The sequence below is a fragment of the Ciconia boyciana genome, chromosome 4 (assembly GCF_034638445.1).
Source record: "Ciconia boyciana chromosome 4, ASM3463844v1, whole genome shotgun sequence".
Lineage (NCBI taxonomy): Eukaryota > Metazoa > Chordata > Aves > Ciconiiformes > Ciconiidae > Ciconia > Ciconia boyciana.
Genome location: NC_132937.1, coordinates 62,108,708 through 62,131,022, shown reverse-complemented (window position 1 = coordinate 62,131,022; position 22,315 = coordinate 62,108,708). Strand labels below are relative to the sequence as shown.

At 43.1% G+C, this 22,315-nt stretch overlaps 1 long non-coding RNA gene across 2 annotated transcripts in view; it reads left to right on the top strand.

The window, feature by feature from the left end:
* Positions 1–12,010, top strand: part of LOC140650687 (uncharacterized) — a 51,040-nt gene extending 39,030 nt beyond the window's left edge. The window contains exons 2-4 of one of the 2 annotated variants that reach the window (XR_012042139.1): positions 1,373–1,629; positions 1,890–2,110; positions 10,595–12,010. This is a non-coding gene — a long non-coding RNA (uncharacterized lncRNA). Of the gene's footprint in view, positions 1–1,372; positions 1,630–1,889; positions 2,111–2,351; positions 2,740–10,594 lie in introns of those variants that run through there. The other variant, XR_012042140.1, reaches the window with a different exon arrangement.
* The last annotated feature ends 10,305 nt before the right edge of the window (positions 12,011–22,315 follow it).

Here is a 22,315-nt window from a genome sequence, read left to right as displayed (position 1 = left end):
AATTCCTCACCTCAGGTGTTTATATATGTTGCTAAATCCCCCTGACCCATCACTTATCCAGACTTTTTGTGAAGCTCCCTCCTCTCACGATCCTGCACTCCATCTGGACCATCTCATGGTCACTGCAGCCAAGGCTGCTGCTGACCTTCACATTCCCAACCAGCTCTTTCTTCCTGTAAATATGAGGTTCAGCAGAGCCTCTCCATCTATCGGCACCTTGATCACCTGTGCCAGGAAGTTGACATCAATGCATTCTAGAAACCTCCTGGATTGCTTGTGCCCCACTGCATTATTTTCTTGAATATTATTGGGGTGGTTGAAGTTCCTCATGAGGACGATGGCCTGCAGACAAGAGGCTTCTTCCAGTTGACCAAAGAAGGTCTCATCTGCCTCTTTATGACCAGGAGGTCTGCAACAGACATCCACCACAGCATTGCCCACAATGGTTTACTCTCTAATCCTAATTTATGAACTCCGCTGGTGATTGTGTGTCACCACCTCTCTCCCCTGTCATTCCCCGTTTAAAGCTCTCTGCTCCAGGTTGGTCTCCCTGTATTATGTAACTTGTGGGTAACATTAAATTGCATTTTAATGTTGCAATCGTAGTTTTAACATGTGTTATCAGGTTGAGGTAAGCCTTAGATTTCCTTTTAGCTCCTAACATGAAACTCCAGACTGCTTTATATTTATTTACACTCCTTTGGGCCTATTATGCTCATTTCTTAATGAAGGTGGATGTAAAAAACCTTGATGTTCATAAAAAAAACATTACTTGATCAACAAAAAATGTGTAGGTCCCTCTGAGATGGTTCATTGGGATTGTTATTTTGAACAGCCCTTTTGCTGTAAAATCCTAGTGCCTGGGTGGATTTTACCTCGGTTCTGCTGCTTGAAGAAAACCTGTGTGAATGTATGGGCATATGTAAGAAGAGGTGTAGGATTTCCCTCAAACAATTATATCGGTGCAAAAATGATTGATGCCCTACCTCCGTTCAACATGTGGTTTTTAGCTTCTTCAGACGTAGGACTTCACAAAGTCTGTTTCCCCCCATCACACAGATTTCTTTATTTCTTCTTTTTGTCCCCTGAATGAAGAGACTTTAGAATCACAAACGGTGAAATAAATTTATCTGAGGAACTTATCCTCAGATATCAGACTTCCTTATCCCCTGCTCTCTCTGGAACAAAATGTTGCAGGGCCATTCTTAAGTATGTCACCTTTTCATGGCTTGAAAATGTCCCCTCCAGTTTAATCTCCTAATCTTCATTTACTTTTGCAACCACTTCCTGCTAAGGCAAAGAAAAGATCTCTTCCCTCTCCAGTGAAGAAAATATTTCAATTATTTTTATTGTTTTTTTTTTTTTTTAACAGGAAACCAGTATAACCGTGCTCTTGCAGACCTAGCTGCTGTGCTCAGCCTGGTCTGGCCGTGGCTGCCATGAACCATCGGCTGTGCTGCTGGTGGAGCGAGACCCACGCACTCCACCCTAGGGCAGGGATGAGCATAAGGCCAACAACAACAGCAACAGCAAAAAATCGGAGAAACCTCAGATGAGACGCTTCTGGAGATCGCCGTTTCTCCGTGACACGGGGGAACGTTATCAGGCTTGTTACAGGACATCTGCATGGTAGGCTGGTGGCTGCCCCACACCCTGTTTAATATGAATTTGGGTCTGGCTGGTGCAGCCTGCACCCAGCTGAGGTTTCAGCCCCGAGCATGGGGCTTGGAGGGACCTCTGCGAGGACATGGTGGGGAAGGAGAGCTGCATGAAGCAGAGCCTCGTGTGAAAGGCAAAATGATTGCAAATGTGTGTGTGGGGTGTTCGTCGTTGTTTTAATTTGGCTTTTGTTACTGCAACTTCTTTTCATTCACTGTGCTTTTCCACAGTCAGCACTGCGGCTGCCAGCAGTCGTTCCTGTGAAATGCTTCTGATTATAGTCGGCGTCAGCAAATACAGTGTCTACAGCCCTCTGTAGTGTTTCCAAAAATGTGTTAGCCTGGACAGAGGACTAACAGGTCAAAAATGCAAAAATGGTCTGAATGTCAGTCTGAAAAACAAAAGGCTTTGCAACCTGCTCTTTCACTCAGCTCAGCAAAAGCTGCTCACGGTAAGGGACTGAATCCTTTCCCTACATAGGGTGTGTTATTACTTTGCTTTAAAAATACATACTTAGCAATGGATCACACTCCTGCCTGGCTCCTGCAGTTGTGGTGGGAGAGAGGGCTTCAGGTGATGTATCACGACATGCTGAAATGAACCATTCGCTGAGTGGGGGAAAAGGAGGGTCTGGTAAAGGTGATGCTGGCAAGGAGAATTCATGTTAGACAGCCACCAGTTCTGTTTTGCAGAGCTGTAGCTGTCACCTGCATTTGGCTCCCACGGTGTGTTTTTAAAGAGGTGGGCGATGCAAGTCCTTGCTGTGTCAGCAGAGACCTGGGAGTGGGGAAGACAGGCAGGGGAGCACCGGTCCCATCCTCATCCCAGGGGGGTTTGGGCTCAAGCCCTTGCTCTCCCAAAGACATCTCTCCGTCAGCACAGCTTCTCCAACCCAGCAAGTCCTGACAAACAGTGAGTAAGAGCACCGGCAGGAACAAAAATAAACTCACACGGTTACATTAGCTGCTGCTTAGCCATTGTTCAGGCTTCATGCAACAAAAAGCAAGCTGTAATCAGCGCACCTGGGCGTCTCAGGCTGGTACTGCCAGGCAGGCTGCCAGGACAGCGGAGGCTGATGTTGGAGGGAGGCAGGGCGGCTGGGGAGGAGCGGGCATCAGCAAGCAGGGAGGAGAGAGGGAGAGGACGCGGGGCCGGGGGGGTGATGGGGAGGAAGGCTCTGGGAGGTGTCGATCAGCCTCCGTGGGGCAGGGGCGCAGGCGTGCACGTGAGTGGTGGTGGGTGACGCAGTGTGGGGATTCACCTGGGAGACCTGAACTGGTCAGAAGCCAGGCCCTGAGTTTTTGCTTGCCCGCACTGTGACATACACTGATGTTCAGCCCCTGCGTGGCATTTAACCTATGGATATCAAAGTACGCACTTGACCAAGGCCCAGTTATCCCAGTTATCAGAAAAAGGTTGGAGGAAGGAAAAACAGCTCACCTCCAGGGGCAGAGCTGGGGTTCACAGCTCTGTGGCCATGGTCGCTCAAGGGCCCAGGACCAGACCTCAGAGGAATAACCACTTGTTTCTTGTACTCATGTCCTGTTCCTCCACTCCTCTGCTGGCATCTGCTCTTGGCCAGGGCTGGAGGCTGGGTGTTGGGCTAGTTCCACACACACCCAAGACACGTGTGCTCAGGTCCTGGTACTCCAAGTCTGAGTGATTTTACACTCACAGAGGAGACATACATACAGCTGCTGTCAGCTTAAGCAGGTCTGCTGCTTGCCGTGTTCATCTCCAGCAGTCCTGCCCTGGTGTGCTCCGTGAGGCTGGCGGGTGCCAGGCACGAGGAGTCACGCTCAGCGCATCCACCAGTGACACCGGGACAGTGGGACCCCTGTTTTCAGCGCAGTACCCGTCTCTGGCTAAGTTACTTGCCATGAAGTAACTGTTTCTTCCCATCAAGGAAAACCAGGGTGTGAAGCAAAAGACGGCAGCCTGCATCCAATTACTACCATGGGCAGGGCTTTTGGACACACATGAGAAACCACCTCCAGTCCACCCACTACAGTTAGTCCAACATATCACGTTTCTACACTTCTCTCTCCCATCTCCTAGCCAGTTATACCTATTTTTGCCGGATGATATGCTACTGTGCCTCCCAGGTGTGCTGCAAGCTGGGGACAACTAAAATAAAGAATGAGATTCAGTGAAAAGAGATGTCCTCCTACCCATGAGCACTCTTTCCTTCTCCTCTGGTCCTCATATGGTTTCAAAAAAGCTCCGGGCTTCCTCTGTCCTCTGCCTCATATGAGTACCTCCTGGAGATTCAAACAGACAAACTCTGATGGTCGTCAGTGTAGGTCAGCATAAGGAAGGTAAGACTCGCAGAAAGACTGTAAATATTTTTATTAATGGAAAATAAGAGACCTAATCCACCTTACTTTTATCTGTCCCATTTCTATTAATGAAAATATACTGCGGTATGTTTCGCTATTCTCCTTTTCATCAGATACTCTTCAGGTGCCTGTGTAACACAGTTGTGATCAGTGCCTTTTTACCATCACACTGGGTAATGCATCAACATATACTAGAACGGGGTCCTTCCGTGAAGGAGCTTGCACCACAAATGTGGCAGAAGGTAGTGGGCAGCAGCTTTGTTATCCTTCAGTTACAAATGAGGACCTGAGACACAGTGAGATTCACCCAAGAAAGGGCTTTTATCCTGTTGTCCTGAGGTCCTGTGCCAGCAGCTTCAAGGAAGGACCACCCTGTCTCCCATGCCAGCCGTTGCCTTTCCTTCTGTGGGCCAGGGTTACGTCCAGGTCCCCGGGCCATAAATATCTGGTGGCCTCGGTGCCTGTGGTAAGAGCAGCTCTGGGACTGCACTGAATTACAGTTCCTCAAGGAGGGACGAGAGCCCCAGGACCACGAACAAGTGTCGCCCTGATGGCTTCACATCCACATCCACCTTCATGTTCAACATCTTTGAGACTTGTGGCTTGTAACCGTATAGACATCAAATAATATCCTCAGCTACTGATCCCGCTTCTCCCCTGCCTGCGGTGTCTGCTCCCACCCAACCGAAATTAATGTCCCCAGTAGCAGGAACCTGAATGACTATCACTGCGAGAGCAGTTCAGACACTCAGTTGCCTTTGGTAGAGTAAACCCCTCAGAGACATGAGTAAGTAGAAGACAGCTACATGGCAGATGTTTATATATATGCACACACGCACATATACACACACTCTCCCTCTCTAATTTCTTGACACATGGAGAGCAGCTACACATGCAGCACACTTTGTATTGTACGTCAACTTCAAACATAGCCCAAATCAGCCGTGGAAATGGCAGCAATTATGGTAAGCTGAAACCAAACAAACTGCAGCAACCTAATAGTTTCAATGGTAGGAAAAAAATCCCACATCGCCCAGCTGCAGGAGCTGATAGGAAGACAAGCCTCAAGGCAGCTTATGGTTTCCTGGCTGTCATCAGCTAGCAGCTCGGATACTTGATATAATGAATAATCAGTGTTTGAACTGATGGAAGTGACCTTAAAACATGCTGGGGAGGGGGAAATTTTCACAGTGTGCGTTGGGCAGTGGAAATTGTGGTTTGAATACATTTACACGGTAAATGTTTGTACTACGGGGTGGAATTAAAGCAGGGTGAAAATAAAGGCTGTAGTCACTACATGGCCTATATATATATATGAAGCCAGAGAAGGAGCTCTGTAGATGACAACATCAGTTTAAGGAGATGCACATTGCAAGTTGTCCTTCTCCTGAGGCCTGTATTTATTACACAGATGGCAAAACAAGCCAGTGACAAGCAGAAGGGAAGGTCTTCAGTGGGCATTAAACTTGTAAGAGTGAAGGCATTAAAGTTGTCTTCTTATCAGCGCATTAACAGCACAGGGAGCAAGGCTCTTCCTTCCCTTCTCCTCTCCCAGAGGAGATGTCAGACCTGCCTGATCTGGCGATGGTGGACAGGCGCTGGCCACCTCCACCTCCACCTGCCTTCTTGTTCATGCTGCTTGGTGCTTTGGCAGGGAAGGTGGGCAGCTTTCACTGACTGCTGTCGAGATGCCGCGTGGGGTTAGGGCTGTGGGCGGAAAGCCTGGGAGAAGCCCGGGGTGCCTTTGTGTGGGGCTGAAAGGAGGGAGCTGGCTGACTTTCTGGGCTCCCTCTGGATCTGCTGCAGGCGTCCAGCCTGTGAGGAACCTGGCAGGACCACGCTCACCTTCTGCCAAGATTTCTGTGAAATCGTATTCCTGAGTTGCTTTGTCCTTTTTAGCTGGCCTGGTCACTCTCCAAAAGCGAGGCTTTAGAGGAAAAAAACTAAACCCACTGTGCAGATGTTACAGCCAGGACAGTTAGCATGCAACAGACGCTTTTCTAGAATTGCAGCGGCATGAAGAAGCAAAAGAAATGAGGTACTGGCTTGGGGAAGGGCTTTTGTCATGCACCTCTGCTCTCCTCCCCAGAACTGCTGCCTTTTAATTAAAAAAAGACCTCTTGGGAAATTTGGAACATGGACAGCTTTTTTCCTAAGAGACCACAACTCACTTTTCCCTCTTCTGCCTCCTTAATTTAGGTTAAATTTAAAGGAAATAACTTGAGGTTTGGAAACACCTATCTCTAGAGAGCAGCTCAGTAGTATGGTATGGAATGAAGCCAATAGCTGTAGAGATCATCTAGTTTGAACCAAGGCAGGTAAAGAAAAGCCAGGGAAACCGAACCAAACCTCTTCTATACACATCACTAGTGGCCTGTTTTTCTGCTGCGTTGTGCTTTACAATGCAGCGTGCAGCCACATCGAAGGGATCTAATGTTAGCAGATAAATATAGCCAGGTTTTTAGGGTACTCTGCACTCAGCCTGCAGGCTCATGGACATAGCTGCCCACAGTGTGCCCTGCTACCTGTTTTAGCCCTCTGTGATTTGGGGTGTTTTTCTCCTCAGGCAAAGAGGGAATGTGTACCTCACATTTACCGTGAGGCTGGCAAGCTGGTAAGCCAGCTTGGTACCTTGAAGCAGCAGTATGAAGTTCACACTTCTGCTTGCCCAAATGTAACTTATTCATGTGCCTGGCCGCTCTGGTAAGAGCATCACTTTACAGGGACAGAAAGGTCATCTTCCTCACAGCTGGTGAGGAATAGTGAAGATAGCAGAGGTCTGTACCGGCACTGGGGGACACTGTGTTCTGCAGAGACATAGAACTGCAGAGTTTCTTTTTGCCTTTCTGCTCTCACCGCAGATGCACTGCATCATCATCAAAATGTTTCCTGTCCTTACCTCGTGGTAACATTAGAGTCTGTGATGTGGGGCAGGGAGGGTGAGAGATCGAAGACCTCCTTAAATCCCCAAACCACAGCAGAAGTCACTGCACCAGTGGAGAGCCACGCTGCTCCACTTCTCCACTTCCAGCTTGACCAGTCTTGGTTGGGTTAAAAATACAGCCTGGACTCTGGGCGCCTCAGACACAGCCCTCTTTTAAGCAGGAGTGTCTTCATGTTGCCAACAGTGGTGGTGATTGATTTGATGAGGACCACAGACCCTTGGCAAATGGGCTGTGTCTGCACTTGCCAAACCTTCTGCTGTTGAATTAGGCTGAAGTGAGGTTTCTGCACTGTGGTCATGAAGGACCTGATTTACAGAGAGGCTCTGAACTAACCAATCTGCAGAGCTGGTCTGCCTGGTAATTTTAAAGAACTAAAAAAACATTTGGAAGAGGAAATGAGGAATATGCACAAGTGAAGTTCCTTTCCACTCCCCTGGCTTGCTTTAATGGCTCTGTTTTACCTCTGTATGGCTGCCCTTGACTTTCTCTGTAAGTGACGTTATTCTGTCAGAAAGATGACTTGTTCACCCAGACAATCGCAAATGGATAAGAAAACAGAAATTTGTATTTTCTTAACTTCCTTAAGCCCATCAGCTCAAACATAGCAATTCCCTGGTGTAAGGGAGCTCAGTCATTCTGTGGCTGGCAGGTAAGTCATAAAACATAACAAGTCCCAAAACAAATCCCCCCCAAAATGTCTGTAAAGAATAAACAAAGCAGAAGGATGCAAAATCCTGTGTGTGTTTACGGAGGACAAGTGTAAAAAGACCAGCACCTCTCTTCTTGGCCTAGCCTCCTTATCCAGAGGAACAAAGCTTCAGATGCTTTTGCAGGGCGATATTGTGCCAGAGTAGGCAGGGAACGATGCTGGGGAAGCCGAGCACTCGTTATCTTAATGATGCACCAAGCCTGGAACATTTAAAAAATAGATGTAGTCTTTGGAAAAACCACAGAACAGACAAAAATATATGTGCTGATCTTCCAGTCTGGTCAAAAGAGACAAGTCATTCCAAGCACTTCTTCAAAAGTACTCTTTTTCTCTGTAAAATAGAGTGCTGCAATTCTGGTGAAAAGCACCCAAGAAAACCAAGTGTTACCAGAATGCTATTTTTGTGAAAGAAAGCCTGTTGCTTAGTTTACTAAAATCTCATGTTTTCACAGAAATTGTGAGCTTGGCAGGTCTTTCATGAAGTAAGTATTTACCTTTCTTACCACAAAGTGTCAACACTGCTTTGGGCCTAACTGTTACCTGGATGGTAGTTCATTTTTATTATCTAGGTCAATTTCAAAAAGTAAGAAATGACCACAATTTAAAATTAAATCTGGTACTAAAAATGAATTAATTGACATATATGTCCATGCAGCACACACAGAGAACTAAGTCTTCAACACTGAATTACTAGTAGGCTTGTAAGTCTGTCCTTAAGCCTCTAAGTGAATACACAGGCATCTAAATATTTCTTTCAATTCCAAAGCACAGGATAAGGCACTAATTTTAAGTGTCCAGGTTTGTCAATGCAGACTTTATTGGACCATCAGTCAAGTGAAGCAACCAACAGTAAAAGAAAAGTGTCTGGCAAACACTCCTGTGGATAAGCATGCAGTAGCCGTGATTTGTGGTGACATTAGATGCAAAGACAAGGAAGCCACAAATATGCCGAGATCAACTACCAGTTTAGTGAATTTTAGCAGGAATAACCATTATTCTCAAGTTCCTATCAGCAGCAAATCACCTGGGCTTTGCTGCTTATTGTCTTTGATGCTCATAGTTCTCCGGGTAAAAACATTTAGGCAGCCAGTGAGAAGGCAGAATTGATAACATGCGATTTAGGTGACTGGCTGCCCACATGAATAACAAAAAGTGAGCAGATTAAATTAACATTTTCCAAATAGCTTGAAGCATGAACGTAATTCTGCCAAAGCATTTGGTGAGTACTTGCAAGTAATACATTCAGGGAAAGGCAGGACTGGTTTGTAAGTAATTTGCTAAGGAAAAAAAAAAGCCTGAGCAACAAGTTTATAAAGTAATTTAGGGGCTTAATGATGCAGATAAGCATCTAGTGGGAGATTTATGCCTCTGTGCTTTTGAAAAATCCAAAAGGATGTCCAATTTACAACTTTAGGTTGCTAAATACCTTTAGGATTTGGTCTTAGTTTCAAAATAAGTATACATGTGCCACAAAGAGCTTGACCCAGTTGAGTGTATAGCTGCATACTCCTCGCCAGTCCATATAGGTGTGGGCTACAATGTGACACATATTCTGCAGCAGATACGTTCATATCCCTACAATTACAGAAATACCACAGTAAATGATTAAAAATGGCTTGCCAGAAAAAAATAAATCAATCCCTCCAAAACAGCATGGGGATATGAATTGAAGGGGGAATCTGTATCCCTTTATACATTGTAGTATTGCAAAGAAAAGGCTTGAAATTATGGCAGGGCTATACAGTAGGGAAAAAAAAAAAGGTTTTGTATACAGTTTATATATATAAAAAAGGAAGATTGAAATTTCTGGTTTTGCAGGAGAAAGATTAGGAGAGAAATAGATTCAGTTGTATAGATGTGCTCAAAACCAGAAGGGGTGCAAGGAGATCGTCCCTAGAAGAATAAATTATTTTCTTCAATAGGCAGAGCCTGAACATGGAGTTGAAAGATTTCAGTCTTTCTTACAGAAAATTCATTCCAGTCTTTATTCTAGATGTTAAAAAGTTGTTCACAAAAGGAAAGAAGACCTCAAGAACATAATTTGTACAAAAAATCCTATGTAATTCTTAACAGGAGTTGTCTGCACATAGAAACGGTGGTTTGATGGCATGGATCCTGATTACTTCAGCATTGCTTCAGCTAATCTTTGACATGCAGTTAAGCTAACCTGAACCATGCCATATAAAATCAAAATGTCTATGCAGACTTTTATATCTCTGCCAACTGGACCATCATAAAGAAGCAAGCTGACACAAAAAGATCGAAACATTTCCTTTCTTTAACAGTTAACCCTTTAACAGCAGTGTCTTTCAGAAAGGCAGTTATGTAAGACAGATTTCATATAAGGGCTCCAAGGTAGATCACATGCATTTTTCTAACCTCCTGGGTTTTTGTATGGGTTTTTTTTTTTTGTGGTTCATTTTTTTTTAATTATAAGAAACCTTTCTCCTGCAGCAGAAATAAAGTTTTTCCACAACCAGCTTCCTTGGAGAGTTTGTCCTTGCCCTGATGAAGTCTACCAACACCTTCTGGGCTGAATGAGCCACCGCTTCCCCCCGCTCGGTGCCAGTATTGTCCAGTGTGATCGATAAGGGGTTGGGCTGTGGGCTGGAGGCGCATTCGCAGTGCACCAACATCTGGAACTCATTCCCAGCCAGAGTGGACCGTGAACGCGCTAGGCAGGCAGGATCCTATAACGTCTCTCTTGTCTCAGCCTTAGCTGCCTCCGATGGCCAGATAATGAGAGCACTACTGTGAGTGAAAGTGTTTATGTGTTTATGTGACCGCAGGTATGCTTTTTTGCCACTGATTTCTTGCGTGCTCTGCAGACAGTGAGCAGGGACATTGCAGGGACAGGGCAGAGACAGAGCAGCGTGCCGGGGTGCTGTGATAACCTCCAGCTCCAGGACTGTGATGACCTCCTTTTCTCCTGTCTGTTGCAGCAAGATGTTGCCTGTTTGCATTAGGGCTTTCTGCTTGGGAAACAACATTTGACATAGAGCATGTTTACAAGAAGAGGAGCATCAGCTAACACCATCTAGCCAAGTGGAGTTACTTTCTAAATGTTTTTCTTTTCCAATTACTTTTTGAATAAGAGCAGCAACTCTTGAGTTAACTCACCAAACAGTGTGAAGTCATTACACCAATTTAAAATCCACACATCATTAGAAACTCTTGCGAAGGTTCATATAAATATGTTTCCCTGTCTGTGCTGTCCCACTGGACAAAGCAGTGAACACGGGAAGTACATTCGCCGCAGCAGCTAGAGTCCTGCTGCGTATGCAGTGGAGCTGCCTGGCGAGCCAAGGATAGTCCTCGAAAACAAAACCAGCGAAACATTTCTCTTGCAGTTACTCCAGGAGAGGGTGGGCTTGGGATACGCCTTCTGGATGTCATCACTGAACAGTGACAGTCTTGAGAGCAGCAGCGAAAAAAATATTACCCAGCAGGTTTTGAAGGCTGTAATTTGGTGGCACGCCAAGAAATCATCATATCTTAGATACATTCATGACCCTTGGGACCATAGCCACTGAACACGTCACCAACTTCAACATCCTTGTCCCCTGAAATATCCTGCCGGAACCCCTGCCAACTACTCCTTCTGTCCCATGCAATGACCCCACAGTTGTGCCTATCATGGTGTGTAAGTGCAGCCCTGGAGCCAGAGTCAGGGCCCATCACCTCACCTGGCCCACTGCAGAAGCTTTGGGGATATCTCTGGGGTCATCCCAGCGTACCCCAGGAGGAGCAATGGGAAGAGAAACCAGGTACCTCCTGCTATCCTAACCTGGGCACTTGGCACAGACAGATTAGATGCCTTGTACCAGGTACCTGGAGCATACCTGGAGGCATGAGCCCCAGCTCTCCACAATGACATCGGTGCACTGCAAGACCATGTAACCCAGCTGCAACGTCGAGGACCAGAGAAATGCAGCCCCAGAGGTAGAGCGCTGGGGAAAAGAGTGAGAGGGACTAGCTGGAGTCATGGCAGGGAGCTTAAACATTTGCCTGGCTTATTTTCATACACCTTTTGAATGTTCAGTTATTAAAGAAAAGCTATGTCCTAATTTCCTTGAAAATGAATGTGTGCATATTCTGTTAGCTTTTTAAATGATTGCAGATTTTTTTACATGGAATAATCTGCTGATTTCTTTCCGTTAACTAGTTAACTATTTACTGATATTTCCAAGAGATGTGGCTGGGTTATAATAGGTTGGATGAGGTGGTGTTGATGGTTTGAAATGCAGAAGTTGAAATATACATGGGTATACCTGCTAGCAGCCATGTGAGAATAAATTCAAATATCTTATGTTTGATCTCAATATCTACCTTCCAGCATTAGCCTACATAATTTTTCTTTTCTGCTCAGAGAAAAAATGGAAAGGTAATCTTAGACTGAAACTGCTCCAGAATCTGTTTTGTCAGCCATTAAACAGATCATTATTCCAGATTCATTATTTTCTATTCCTTCTGAACTTGCATTATACATAAATAATAGAAAAATAACTTTGTCCCTCCAAAAAACACTGTGGCATGAAACTCTCGTAAACTTCCTAGAGTGTGCATGAGCAATAACAGATAACAGTTACTAAAAGAAATATTTTAAATGTTTTATAAATCCCGTTAAACAATTTCATTGGCAATAGAAATGGGAAAATGCTTTTTAATGTTTTGCTTTATCTAGTAAGGCAGAAATCAAAGTTATAAATCAAAATAATATGTCTCACTATGGTGTGTTGACATATGCTGTTATTTTAGATATCTACTTCAGCCACTTTGCTTATTAAGATAAGGCTTTTACAACAGTTTTTGAACTAAATTCCCATAATCCTTAGTTTACTAGTGTTAAGAGCCTAGATAAACCTGTCTAGTTATGGTTTAAAGGAGACATTTTTTTCTTTTCTGCCAAAGCATATGTTTGTATATGTTACTGACTTTTGATGCTTCCTCCTAGAATAATTTCAGATTGATACAAGCCTACATGTCTGATCTATGGATGTGCTTGTACTCCTGTTTTTAGATGCTGATCAACAAAAAGTATTGGGTCATAAATATTTATGGCTAAAACCATATGCTAACCTTGCTTTATTTAAATCATTTTAGTAATTACTAAAAGGACTTCATAACATATGATTTAATGTTGTTGACCGGTTACAGGATTCTTAAGTCTAAGTTGTTAAATCAGTTATTGAACTGGTTCTCCAAGCTTTTAAGGTGGCCAGCAGGCCAGAAGTTTAATTTCAGCATTTCAAGATTTTGGAAGATTGGAATATGTTTTTAGCCTGAAGCATGTTTATTTAGAGCCCATTGGAAATAAAATCAGTAAAAATGTGCTAGTATAGTCCATTGAATTCAATGGCTACACCTTGGATCCAGCATGGAAATTGTGGCTTGGTACTTTGAAGCTACTCCTGTAACGTTCCTACTTTTTTAAAAGGAGATGTTCTAACATTCAGACTATTCAGAAGAAAAGGATGACTATGGAAGAGTAAGTGAGAAATAAAATTAATTTCAGGCATTGGAACAGGCTGCCCAGGGAAGTGGTCGAGTCACCATCCCTGGAGATATTTAAAAGATGTGTAGATGTAGTGCTTCGGGACATGGTTTAGTGGTGGACTTGGCAGTGTTAGGTTTGCGGTTGGACTTGATCTTAAAGGTCTTTTCCAACCTAAATGGTTGTATGATACTATGATTCTACAATTCACAGGATTTGGAATTTGCTAGAAAATCAGCATCAAAAAAGATGAATCAGCAAGACAGTGGCATCAGAAACTCCAATGAAAAGTTTTGTTTGTTTGCATCATGGCAATGTGTGTATATGTGGTGTTTTTTTCATAGATTTTCTTGGATTCTCAGTGTTTTACAAGCCAGCAGAGTATTTGAGCTATGGTTGGAAGAGCATTACTTGTGCTTGTTTGACCTGCACAGTGAAGGATCCTCCTGAAAAATAGTATGTGGTTATAATATAACTGAAGAGTTTATGTGATAGGGACATAAAGGATGAAGTAATGCCTCACTCAAAGCTTCAAGCCAGTGACCCTGTTGCTCCAGGTATTCAGGGGACAGGTCCTACATCAAATTCTTCCTTACCTTCCAGGTGGACATTGTAAGATCTCATTCACCTGGTGTGCTCTGAGCAAGTGGTGGCTCCTGCAGTCACGTCTTGTTGAGCGTCACCACCTGAAGGGTCAGAGAGAGCTCCCATTGGAAAACATTCATAGGTGTTCATTATTTCCTTTCGACTCCAGGCTACAAAGTCTCTCTGCTATCCACTGAGGGAGGCTTAGGAAGGTGAGGAAAAGATGCTGAATGCCTGGGCCAGCTGGATTCATTACATGAAACCACTACACATGAACAGGCAAAAAGGGATGTGAAATTGTGGAGGGAGAGATATCAAGTGCCTGTGAAACAGAGTAGGGTAGGATCATGAGTAAGGAAATAAGAGAGAGGTCTGCTTAGCTTGGGCTGCAGTCCCAGTTCAGCCAAAGCAACCGAGCAAGGACAAGGACATAGAGGGAGCAGCAACAGCAGCTGTACCCTCACAGCATTTTGGTACAGCTGATCTCTGCAAACAGCTTTGAGGATTGCTTGTGTACCGTACAAGCACTGCAAGGATCACATTGCATTTGAAACCATCTGGTTCTCTGCTGCACCTTTTTTCCTGGTACAGACAAGCCCTTAAAATTCAGCAACTATCTCAACATATTTTCACAAGCCACTTTTCCAGTCTGTTTGTCTGTCCTCGCATGTTCTGTCTAATGTCCATAGCAGCAGCTGATGAAAGAATGGTTAAGGGCAGAAACAAAGGCATAGTTTGTGGTGTGAAGCCAAGCAATTATTAAAGCTGTTGTGGAAGAGGGTGCTGAGCTACCTGTGTTTAAAAGAGACTTAAGGGAGTGTTAATGCTGAACCTTCAGGCAAAAAGAGCTTGTTTGACAAAGATATTACCTCTAATACATTGAATAAGCAGAGATTTAATGTTAAAATACTATTGACTGAAGTCTTTGGTTTACAGAATGACATATTTTTGCTGCCATAATCCTTCCTTCAAGTTTAACAGCAACCGCAGAACAGTATGATGGAATTAAAATTAATTTGTATTTTTCAGATCTAGTATAAAGCTAACAAATTTCTCTGCTGTCCCTTTGAGTGGGTACAGATTATATTCTACAGAAAGTGCATCAGGCTTAAGGAAGTGTTGTGAATTCTGATACTTCTTCACCTTCATGCTGAAAATTTGTCTTTGTATCTTGAGTTATCTGAGTCCTTTTTCAACTGATTCCACTGTGAAGTGAAAGACATCATCAGAAGACAGGGATTCAAACTCTTCAGAGAAACTGTGCGTACAGATATTATCAGCCGAGGTGAGGGAGGATGGACCTATCTCTACGGTGACACAACCGGCATTATTGCACTGCATTGCACTGTCAATAATATATTGAGGTAGCAATTGTAGGCTAAGCTAAGTCCCATGGATAAGCAAGCATTTTAGCTATCTGAGCAAGTGGATAAACTTTCTGTAGTTCCCCAAGTTTTAATGTTTCACTCTCCGCAGCTAATCCCTTGCTAGCACTTCCAGCACTCTGGGTAAGTCGAGCATGGTCTGTATAGGGTGAGAAAGCTCCATCAAATGAAGAACCCAGTCAAGAGAAAAAAAACACCCTTAGGATAGAAGTGAGCTTTAAGATGATTAGATGTTTTTAACTCTGTCTTTTTTTGAAGAATCAGGAAGAAGGCTGATTTTTCTCCCTGCCCAGGTTTGGGAACATGTGGAGATGTTATAGTTGTCATGTCAAGGATGATGAGAAGTATCTGAGCTCCAGAAGAAGGATCACAAAACAAGGCTGTGTTATAACACACATTTCAGTTAACTTGGGGCTTGTTATCTGCGTTGTTTTTCAAAGCAATTGAAACTTCTCACGGCGAAATGTGTATCTATGGTAATGTAAATTCTATGCAAATACTATGTATATTATAAGCTATACAAAAAAGATAATGGCTGAATCTTTCAAGACCTACTCTGACTCTCCCAAGTCTGTTGTCATTAATATTAGTTGCAAACCCTTCCTGACCTCATGAAGAGGAGAAGGAGAAAATAGCTCTGCTCAGTAGAGAAGCTACCGAAATCCTCCATGCTTGTCATGCACATCCTGCCTCTCGCCAGCCATTACAATGGCCTTTCGGAGCAGTTTTTGCAGATGGGATTCTCCCTGGCTGACAACACAGCTTCTGTGATTAATACTGCTAGGAGCCTGGCTCCACCCCGGCAGCTGGCTGTCCCTACCCCTTTCAATGCTAGCCTGCCTGCTTAAGCAGGTTCAATTTTGCCAGCACTTTGCTGGTGGCAGCTGATGTTTTGCCTGCAGAAGTTCAAACTTTTGCTAATGGTGCTGGAGCCTGCCCTGTGTTTGCACTGGTTGGAAATTTCCAGGCTGTAGGTAGACCTTTACAGGCCCCAAACAGCTGCAGCTCATAACTGTAGCTGCAGTTGTTGCTGGTCTGGCTTGTGGCTGGCAAGGAGGAGGATATTAAAATCCCATAAAGATACTATCAAATTAGAAAATACTGTACAGTGTGCTCTTGTTTCTTTTAAGGATGAAAAAAACAGATGAGAGAGGACTTAAGCTCCCTCTGTGCATATATGCAGAGCGGAAAGAAATTACATTTAACTGACCCCTTGATGATAGGACTTGATATTTGACTATATTTAATCATGTATGGAAAAGACAGTTGCACTTTTCAACAGCTGCTCTTACTCTGAGCTTCAAGGGGCTAACAAAAAGATTAGGTCTGGGCAGGGATTTACTCCCTCTCCCTCCCTCCCCCACAAAACCTACATTTTTTCATGACTTTTGGAGTTCCAGAGGGAAAACAAAACAAAACACATTCTTTACTGCGTTCAAAACTTTACTGCCGTTTCAATAATGTCAGGGCAGTATAGGTGGAAGCAGATGGCCGAGAAAGAAAGCAGGCCCCGCAGGTGTGCGAGCATACCCCACCGACGTTGGGATCCCCCATCGGTGGGGCTCATCTTCGCCCAGCCGTGGAGGAAAGGTCTTACTGACTTCCCAGGTTAGACTCTGAATAGCAGCATGGTTTTTTATTCTCTTTCAAAGAGTTTCAGCCCATTTGCAGGGAGACAACTGACCGCGACAATGTCGTTGGCAATACCTGGCAAAGCTTTTAGCGGTCACAGTGCACAGAGGGCAGGGTGGGATGATTAATGGGCTGAACTCCCCCCAGCCCATAAAGGAGGCTCTTTCTGAACGGGGTCACATCCCGGTGTCAGAGTGCTCTGATCTGCCCAGATGTGCCAAAACTCAGGTGGGGTGTTCGGGATGTGGTCAGTGTAGGGACTCACTTTCCAATCAAACATGTTAGGGGATAATTTCTGATTTCAACTTGAGCTTCTTTATATTCCTGATAATTTCCCCAAACATGTCCACTTCAGAATGTGCCTGACAGATTTAGAAATATAAGAGAAAATTTGGGGTATAAACTTTACCAGAATATGTTTGATGCTGCTATCAGTATTTTAATTAAAATTTAAATTAAATAATTACTTCTCTTGGTCCTGTTTCCCCAGTAACCTTCAATATGCATTAAATATAACTGAATGATACCATTTAAAAATGATTAAAATTTAAAACCAATCTTCTGGAGGGGAAGAGGTAGACTATTCTAACAACTGCTTCTACACTTTGCACATAGGTGAAGACATTAACTTTAAATGTCCAGATTAGAAGGTGTTGTATGACATGACACAATATTAATGAAAATAACCTTTTTGAAAACAGGTTATTGAAAGTATTAGGCATTTAAAAATGCAGCTTAATAAGGAGACTCAATTTGCACAACACCTAAACGGCAAAAGCAAGGAATGGTGTCTGGTTTCTCTTGTTAAGTGCATGTGTCATTCACGTTAATGTTAACGGTAATTGTGCGTGGGGAGTATGTCTTTTAATTTTAAGCTTCAAAATGAGCAAAAGGAAGGAAGCAGCTCGAAGTGCTTTCCCACAGGAATACAGAGAAGGCCCAATGCTTAGTGTAACAGAGCAGCCAGTATGTCATGTAAAGCTATAGTGCATTCAGGCTCCAGTTCTCACTGGAACTCACAAACCTGGTGTATTGCAAGCATTAAATCATCATGCCATTTGTTAAATTAGTTAAACACTATTATTTAAATGATCAGTGGGAACATTTGTCTACACATGTGGGTTATTCAGAAACACAACATCACTTATTCTGATTACAAATGGGAGTGCTTACTGTGTAAAGGCACAAGACACTTTGCTCCTTCGAAAAATAAACTTTCTGATTTAAACAGTGCTTGTAGTTATGCATGTAAAACAAATGCAGTTGCCTACTTCACATCCATGTAGATACTGATATGCAGTCAAATGACTTGATATGAAAAGCGTAGGCAAGAAGCCTCCCAGTGATATTCCCGTGCAAATATTTTTGTGCATATCTACATGTACCCAGGTACACACTGGCATTTTGTCCCAGACTAAGTAATTACTTCTGTGATTAGGATTTTCTGTAAACCACGACTCCGTCTTCATCCTTTCACAAATGTACTTTCATTTATACTTTTATAATTATGAGACCTTCATAGTTGTAAATAAAGTTCAGGGAGCTTAGGAATAAAAAAACATTTAATGATCTTAAAACAAACTGGCAAAATGATATTGGTTAAAGAAATATCTTTTGACAGCGGTGCATAATTCAGCTCTGGTGCTCATTATCACAGGAAGTTCTTGAGGCCAAAAGCATGCCAAGATCATTTAAAAAGTCTGGATATTAATGCGGATAAAAAATAACCCAAATGGTCATAGTTGGTTATTGTCAAAATATTGGAAGAGTGTTTGACCTCATGTTACCCAGCTTAAAACAATCTTTCTTGTAAGAGCAGAAGGTGGGGCCTATGTCAAGAAGATGCAGTCTAAAGCCAACCGTGTTTGGTTGCTTTCCACATCATCTGCTAGGAAAACACGTTTGTTCTCCTTTGAGCAGCTTCCCCTGACTGCCCCTATAATGTCGCTTTTCCTGCTGCTTTTCTTTCAAACACAGAAATTCCGTTCCTGAAAGAAAGACCTTTCCAAACAGAAGCAATAAAGGATATTGTTATCAGTTTCATCAAATGCTCCACCACAGTGCATTGTGATGTACAAGTTTGTTTTGGTAACACATTGCAAGCTTACCACATTTCTATTTATGCAAAACCTACATAAATCAGTTATGAAAGGAAACATTTAGAGCTGAGCAAAAAGACTTTTGTTTGTTTGTTTGTTTGTTGTGGAGAATATTTTGTGGAGAAAGGCTGCCCTTGCCTCTCCAGGACTGCCCCTGGGGTCTTCACCCCAAAGGGAGCAGCTCAGAGGACTTTAGTTGAGCGCGAGTGTTCTTGCTTCTCGTTTGCGAGCATCAGGGCTGCTTGTGGAAGATTCTCAACAGTTTTGCACATCAGTTCACTCAAAATTCATCCAAGTTATGCATAAGCTGTATTAAATTATGCAAATCTCTCACCAAATCATGCTAGAGCACCATTTTGCCATGTTGATGGAAGTATTATGAAAAACAGAGACAGGTACAGCTATTTGGTGAATGATTTTTTTCTGTGGTGAATAGCTGTATTCCTTGAGTAATGCTTTCAGTGAAAAATACACAACTAGATTTACAATTTTTAGTGATTGATCTCTGCTGCCATACTGATGTTTATTTTACATATTTTTCCTGCCCTCTTGATCACACAGAATTTTTCTTACACGTAAAAGGATGATGGATGTGCTTGGACTGGGAATATGCAAAAAGGCAAAAAGGTATCCACAACTCAAGCAGAATTCAAAATAAGAAAAAGCTTACTGAAGTTCCAAGAATTCTGTTAAGATCTAATCACCATTCCTAAAACTTATTTTATTTTTGTCACCTGTTCTTTCATGTTGCTGCTAGTCATTTAGATTCAGGAGGACAGTCTCAGGTGAACAGAAATTCCCCGTGTTAGCAGCTCTATCTTTATTGGAGTGCTTACATTTATATATTCACAAATGAGCCCTAGTCTTGGTTTAAGAAATGGACTGTCTCACTTCTATCTACATGACTGAACTAGAACACAGAGGAACAAAAAACGGAGCGTAGATTTTATGGTTTCCATCTCTGGTTCTGTTCCTGGAAGGCTGTGGTTATTCTAGCCTCATGCTATTCACGTGACAATCTAAAACACAACCCAAGTATATGTGAACCCATGGGTAAGTATTGCATGCCGAGGGCTGTGTGATCACAGCCTATTGTAAGAACAGCACGTGGAAAAAGTGGAAGCACCACTGTCTGAGATGGCCTCTCCCTTGCAGTTCTTGTTTTCTAGAAGCAACCTCCTCTGATCTGCTTTTCATAGGGAAGCAGTGCTAGAGGACAGACCCTTTCTGCAGCAGAGTGCCTTGGATGCTCACAGAAAGCATCAAAAAGCACCAGAATTGTTTCAGCTTTCATATGAGAGGCTGCAGCCTCAGACCAGAACACATCACATGGTGGAGGATGGGTAGTGCCACCTGCATCCACACGAGCTGAGCACTACTAGGTTTTTTTGCTGATAAACAAGGCTTTTGAGTCATTTTATTGCTGTTGCTTCCCACCTCAGGTTTCAACATGTGGCCTGGAGATCTCGCTGCCGTGAGAAAGGTTGCAAAGTTGCAGGGTCACATTGGTGCTGTGTGCTAGGATCACTAGAAAAAACATGATGTCATTATAAAACAAGACATGACACTAAAATATGAGTCTGTGAAAGCCTGTCATTTGCAAGGCTGTAATATGCACTAATGTAGTGAAAGAGAGAGAAACTTAGATGTTATGGTGATAATGCGCACTTACCATATTTCTCTGGGCCGGAAAGAGTCCACAACTCTTTTATTTTGACAAGGGATAATATACATCTTTGAGAGTGACTATGAAAGAAAATTTAGCTTGAGATGTCAAGTAGTCCAGCATGCAATAGAAAGCTGCTAACATCTGCTGAGGTGTCGTGTTTTCTTGTGTGAAAAATACAACTCAGATGTAGCAGCAATCTTTGCAAGGGTTGCACCACTTCAGCGGGAAAACACCACCTGAGGTAGAACATTGTCTGTTTATTTAAAACAAAATTAGGAACCAACAATGTATTATTCATGGTCTTTAGTGTATCCAGAGTGTCTTGTGTGTTTCTTTAACTGCTATAAATACAGATTCAGCTTGCCACACACAGAGCACTTCATCTGAATCTCGTCAAATGAGTACATTATTTACATTTCATTCCATCTTAAAATGTGGCTTTCTCTTTTGCGCTTGTAAGTAAGTGCTGCAGCAATGCCACACCAACGCAAGGGTGGGTTCCTAGCATTGTGGTCCTGATCCTTTCCCGACTACTGTGGTGTCAAATGGGAATGCCTTCCTTCTTATCACAAGTGGTATTTGGACATTCCATCCTCAAAATGAAAATCAGGGTCATTCTTTTTAGAAAAAAATCAGGATGTCAGCCTGAATCAATTAACCAAGTTTCCCAAATCGTCTTCTCTTCTCCTGCCCCCCCTCCCCTTTTTCTGCATGAGCAGTCATTTAAAGTCATGCATGTAATTATCTGACAGTTATTTCAATAATACAAAAATAATTTAAGTAATCCTGCTTCCTTTTCATGACTGGAATCTTGTGCTGAGTCTATGGCTCCTTCCAGGAGTGTGGAGCATAGATATTATTACCATTTTTAGCTACGCTCGGTGGCTTTTATTCGTTTTCACAGATACACAAAATGCAAAAGACTGTTTGTTTCCATCTCTTTATTTTTTTTCCAAGTGTAAACTAAACAACTCCCTTTACATCTCTTGCTGGTTAGTAGCCAATGTAAATGCTTATGCTAGGAGAACAAGCCCATTTCCTGCCGTTAAGGCTTTTTTGTTTATCCTAGGGCTACTCACTGCCACTGCCTGCCCCTGACAGACTATTAACCCCTGTTTCTAGCAGGCATACCAGATGTGGGTTTCTTAAGCAAATTATTGGTTATTTCACCACATGTCGTTTTCGCAGTTAAGTGTTTCCAGCCTCTCAGAACATTCCATAGAAATAACATCACATTTTCCTCCAACCTGTTAATTAGCATAATTATTTATCAGCCTGAAAACCACAGCTTGAGTTTGTTAAGCAGCAGACAGATATGCACTGGACAGTGGCCCAAGAGACTTGAAAGAGTGATGAGAGGAGGGAGGCTGTGGGAAGGCATGCTGTTTGCATTTCCCTCCACCACCTTCTCTGAAGACCCCTCCAGCTGATAAGACACATCCCTTTTTCATGCTGCAGGCAGAGAGGGTTTCAGAGTTACTTGTCTGCCAAGATCTACCCAGATGTAACAGGGAGATCTGGCTCCAGATGATCACCTCAAAAAAGAGGTGATATGAGAAATATGCATCCTCTGCTATCCCTGAGAAATAGTCCAAACCTCCTTTGGTATCAGTTTGCTCTTTATGCGCACATCTAACCTCCCTCACTGAAAGGAAGGACAAGGTTGCAACATTTATAAGGCTTCTAGGATGTAATTTCTTCAGTCAGCGTGTGAGATATCCCAAGAGGGTCTTTGTCCAGTGTTGTGCATGCAACATTCATCTTCAAGTCAAAAACCGTAGTGCCTTGCAGAATACATT